At 42.5% G+C, this 5,808-nt stretch overlaps 1 pseudogene; it reads right to left on the bottom strand.

Moving 5' to 3' along the window:
• On the bottom strand, positions 1 to 3,275 carry LOC114034495 (annotated as a pseudogene).
• Between the last annotated feature and the right edge of the window lie 2,533 nt (positions 3,276 to 5,808).

Here is a 5,808-nt window from a genome sequence, read left to right as displayed (position 1 = left end):
TTACTCCTGGGAGGCCATGTAGACCATGAAGCCTGCTACAGGTTGCTACAACCATACTCATTGTCATACCAGGAAATGAGCTTCACAAAATGGTCATTGAGGGCATTAGCAGGGCCAGCATCAAAGGTAGAAGAGTAGGTGTTGTGGTAAAGTCACAGGATACAACCTGGTCCTCTGTAGCCCAAGATGCCCTTCAAGGATCCTTCTGATACTTGCTTCACCACTTTCTTGATATCATCATATTTGGCAGGTTTCTCCAGGCAGCAGGTCATATCTACAACAGATACATTGGGAGTAGGAATACGGAAAGCCATGCCTGTGAGCTTCCCATTCAGCTCAGGTATGACCTTGCCTATAGCTTTAGGAGCACCAGTGGAAGCAGGGATGATATTTTGGGCAGCACCACACCCCTCACACCACAGCTTACCAGAAGGGCCATTTACTGTCTTCTGGGTAGCAGTAATGGCATGGACTATAGTCATGAGTCCTTCCACAATGCCAAAGTTGTCATGAATGACCTTGGCCAAGGGGTCCAAGGAGTTGGTAGTGCAGGAGGCAATACTGACAGTCTTTGGGAATTATCATATTTCTCATGATTCACACCCATCATGAACATTGGGGCATTAGCAGAAGGGGCAGAGATGATGAGCTGCTTGGCTCTGTTGAGGTTTCGAGAGTAAGGGTTCTAGAACCTCAAAATCACAACACACGGGCCCTGCCCAAAAGAATTCGACCCAAGCCTTCTTTCAACCAAAGACAAGATTTATTAGAACATCCATCATAACCACAATGAAAGGCCAGTTGATGGGATTATAGCCTCAGGTGAATGCCAGAGATCTGGCTATGTGGAAAAGTACAGGGTTTTTCTTTTTTGGGTCCAGATCCCATCCTCATCATTCCCCCCTCAAACAAATGGGACCCAAATTCTTTTGGGGTAAGGGATGAAAGTCGCGGTTTCTGAAACTGCTTCCTGCTGGCAAGGAACATAAAGCTGTCCCTGTCTTGAGGGGGGTCCCCAAGAAGAGGTTGACTGGAACCAAGCACAGACTGCATCCAGGAAACAACGTGGAGATTTTTGCTAGTACACGCTGTTTGCTACCAACTGTAGGTAAATGACCTGTAGTCTGGAAGACACAAATCTGACAGAGAAGACTGAAGGGCCCAGATATGACAGGATAAAACATCCTTAGCTGTTTGGATTCACATAATTCAGTTCCAACCATGCAGTATCAAATCCCACCTCATAGCCAGACTCAGGAATAGCCAGATGGGTAACATTCCTTTTCAAAGGAACATAATGGGGAAACTGATCCAGGACGATCCCGTCTTAGACTGAGGCTAAAATTGTCCTCTCAGCTTTTCCCAGTGCTGACTTCCCACCAGTATTACATTCTCTCCGAGTAGCTTGTGGCATTTCTCTCAGATGGTGGATTATTGATTATCAATGGATTATGATCCATCAGACAACTCAAAATAAAATGCTATGAGCTTTTACCTCAAACAGCAAGTTTCACTAATCACAGCTTAGGAAAAACTTTTCCAGGATTTACATCTCAAATTTAAATTTGTTCTGGTGTAAAAAGCCAATCATTAGAAATTATTTCTATATACTTGCAAATTCTCAGCAAGCCATAACCCAAACAAGCTTTTTGACAACATTAAAGCTTTCTTACACATTAAAACAATAACCAACAATAGCCAAATTATTTTAGCGGTAACCAAATTATGAAAAGTTGCTTGACATAACTGATACAAAAAATTCACCAATTTGAAACTTGAAACAAACCCATTACCAGTCAGATGACTTCAGTTTTGTTAAATGCATTTCCAAATTATCTTACACAGAGAATCAACATCTCGTCATTAACAATTAAAACTACAACTTTAAAAGAGCATGCTTACCCAAGTACAGAGGTTAGCTTCTTTACCTTGAGCAGTATGTGCTGAACTTGGGTGATGTTTCCAGGCAAAGGTTGCCCCAGGACCCGAGGCCATTGCCAGTGGGGCCCCATGCTGTAGCTGCTGCCCCTCCCCCTCCTTCCTTTCCCCAGATAGGGAAGGACAAAATCAAAGGTGAGGGGGAAAGAGTGAAACTCTCTTCACCTATGAGAGGGGTTAACAGATACCCTCTTGACTCAAGGGAAGGGAGTGACCAGGGTTGTGAGGAGGTGTTTCAAAACTCCTTAATAATCAATCACAAAACCTCCAGAATCTGCCAAGATATTTTTAGCTGTTCTAACTTTTCCCTGTAACTTCCATGAAGAAGGATTCAGTGGTGTAGAGGGAAGGGATTAAGTAAGCCTCAGGGAACCAAAAAGCAACTGCAGTTTTCCCAATTCCCTAGCGCTGAGAGAATTGGTGGAATTGGGCATACACTTCCAGATAAGGTGTCCATCCTTCTCCTCTACGCTGCAGAAGGTGTACCCAAGTCCATGGCCTCGAACTGACCCAGTGGACCAAGAGCATGAGAGCGTCAGTCCGAGCGTGAGATAGCCTTGTAACTGTCTGCCTGAAAAGCTCCTCCAAGCCTTGGTGCTTGGAGAGCTACCTCAACTGCAGAGCAAGAAAGGAGGAGGGGAGGGGAGGCTTATATACCTTCCAGTGTTGGCTGGAGAAGAACTTGGGGTTAGGCAGTTTCCCCGTATAGGCCACCAAAATGTTAAGGTTTAAGAGTTAAGGGGTGCTGGGACCCCAAAATCACAACATGCAGGCCCTGCCCAAAAGAATTCAACCCAAGCCTTCTTTCAACCAAAGACAAGGTTTATTAGAACATTCATTGTAGCCACAATGAAAGGCCAGTTGATGGGATTATAGCCTCAGGTGAATGCCAGAGATTTGGCCATGTGGGAAAGTACAGGGTTTTTCTTTTTTGGGGTCCAGATCCCATCCTCATCAGCTCCACCCTTCAAGTGAGCCCCAGCCTTTTCCATGGTGGTAAAGACTGCAGTGGACTCTACGATATACTCAGCTGCAGCATCTCTCCATTTAATATTGGAGGGATCCCACTCCTAGAAGATGGCTTTTCCATTAATCACCAGCTTTCCATTCTCAGCCTTGACAGTGCCCTTGAATTTGCCATATTGAAATACATAAACCATGTAGTTGAGGCCAATGAAAGGATCATTGTTGGCCATGATGTCTACTCCACCTAAGGTGAATGCAGCCCTGGTCACCAGGCACCCAATACTGCCAAATCCATTGAACCTGACCTTCACCATCTTGTTTCAGGGATGCAACTGAAGCAGCAGAACCTGGCACGGAGCTTGAAAAAAAGCCCAAGGGGGCAGCTAGGTGACGCAGTAGATAGTGCACCGGGCCTGGAGTCAGGAGGACCTGAGTTCAAATCTGTCCTCAGACCAGACACTTAACACGTACTAGCTGTGTGACCCTGGGCAAGTCACTTAACCCCAATTGCCTCACCAAACAAAACAAAAAAGAAAAAAAGCCCAGGTCTGTTTTCAAAAGGGCAAACTCATTTCATCCAGAGGCAGTAGGGTACAACTCACAATCACTACAACCCTTACCTGAGAGGAAAGTGGAAAGAAGCCCACCTATTAGCCATGGCTTGAGCTCAAGAGAGCCGTGACACTGAAACAAATGATGGTGTAAGAATACTGCCAAGACCTCCACAAAGAGTCAGAATTTTGTTGAGAAACATTGGTGTTCAAGGGACACACCTTGGGAAGCCCCCTTCTCTTTGTTCTCTATACCTGAGGTCTGAACTTTGTATTTTGGTTTGGGCTGTTTTAGGTTGGGCTTTTTTTTTGGGGGGGGGGGAATAACATTTTTTGAAGATTCATTTTATTTTACTTTCTGTTATCAAGCATTTATTTTTTTTCTCCCTCCCACCACTCTCACTGAAAACAAAAACAAAAAACCCTTGTAAGAAAAATAGATAGGCAAGCAAAACAAATTCCTATATTGACCATGTCCAAAAATTTGTGCCTCTTTTTGTATATTTATTCTACTACCTCTCTGTCAGGAGATAGGGAGCATTCTTCATCACTAGTCCTTATACAATATTGTATATGCTGTTCTCCTGGTTCTGCTCATTCATTCTGCATCAGTTCATAAAAATCTTCCTAGTTTTCTCAGAAACCATCTCTTTCCCATTATATTCACATTCATAAATTTTTTTTCGTCGTTTCCCCAGTTGACAGACAACTCTTTCATTTTCAGTTATTTGCCACGGGGTGGGGGGAAAGCTCCTATAAACATTTTTTATGAGTGTGGATCTTTTCGTTTTTCTTTTATCTTTATGGAATATGGAGTTAGTGATATTGCTAAGTCAGAGGTTATGCACAGTTTAGTAACTTTGGGGAGATAGTTCAAAAATGCTTCCCAGAATGACTGTACCAATTCACAAAGCACCACCAATAGTATACCAATGTTCGTTTTCCCACAGCCTTTCCAACTTGTATATTTTCCTTTTTTGTCAACTTTGCCAATCTAATGGATATAAGGTAGAGCCTCAGAATTGCTTTAATTCACATTTCTCTAAATATTAGTGATTTAGAGCATTTTCCATTGTTCTTCCTTACTAAGTTCTTAGGTACTATGGGTGGGGCAGATGGGCTACTGAATTCAGTGACAATGTCATTGACCAGATGATTTTTCCTTTCCTGGATGTTCATCCAGGTCATATTCCCCTATACTCTGTCTTGGGTCTTTTTCTCTCTCAATACCAGGAGTTCTTAACCTGGGGTCTATGAACTTTTATTATTTTTTGAAACTTTCAATATAATCAATTTCCTTTATAATCTTATATGTATTTCTTTTATGCATTTTAAAACATTTGGAGAAAAGGTCCTTAGGCTTCACTAGACTTTCAAAAGGGTCCATGATACAATAAGGTTAAGAACCCCAACTATCTACTATTTCCCTTGGTGATCTTAGCCCTTATGGTTTCAATTATCATCACTGTGCAGATGATTCCTAGATATACATTTCTAGGCCTGTTTTCACTCCTGAGTTCTAGTTAATAACTGCCTTTTGGACATCTTGAACTGGATGTCCCATAGACATCTCAAACTCAACATTGCCAAAATAGAATTCATTCTCTTTCCCTCCAAACCATCCTTTCTTCTGAATTTCTCTAGTACAGTTGCGAGCACTACCGTCGTCCCATTCACCCAGGTTCACAACCTCAATACGATCCTTGACTCCTCATTCACACTCACCCTACATATCCAACTTCTTTATAAACCTTACCTTTCTGCCTTCACAATATTTCTCATTTATGTCTATTCACACCACGTCTACTAAGTAAACTCCAATGATTCCCTATTACCTCCAGGATCAAATATAAATTTCTGTTTGGCATTTAAAGCTATTCACCTCTTGACCTCATCTTATCTTTTCAGTCTTCTTACATCTTACTCTTTTCCACACACCCTATTGTCCAGCCATACTCGTCCGATTGCTGTTCCTCACACGTAATTCTCCATCTCTGCCTTTGCAATGGTTGTCTTTAGTACCTAGAATGTTCTGCTTCCTCACCTTTGCCTCCTAGAATTCTTGGTTTCACTCAATATCCGGCCCCTAAATTTCCTATTACTTTATAGGGTACCACCATTCTCTTAGTCATGAAAGCTCACAACCTCAAGGCCATACTCAGCTCCTCACTTGTTCTCACTCCCATATCCAATCTGTTGTCAAATCTTGTCACATACATCCCCTTCTCAATTTTCATGCAGCCACATTCTAATACACCACCATTCTAATACAAGCATTATCTTCAACTCCTCACTCTTACCCTGCCCCCATCCAATCTGTTGCCAAGGCCTAGCAAATTTACCTTTGTAATAT

The sequence above is a fragment of the Vombatus ursinus genome, unplaced genomic scaffold (assembly GCF_900497805.2).
Source record: "Vombatus ursinus unplaced genomic scaffold, bare-nosed wombat genome assembly UNPS02008996.1, whole genome shotgun sequence".
NCBI lineage: Eukaryota > Metazoa > Chordata > Mammalia > Diprotodontia > Vombatidae > Vombatus > Vombatus ursinus.
This window is presented reverse-complemented; position numbering and strand designations above follow the sequence as displayed.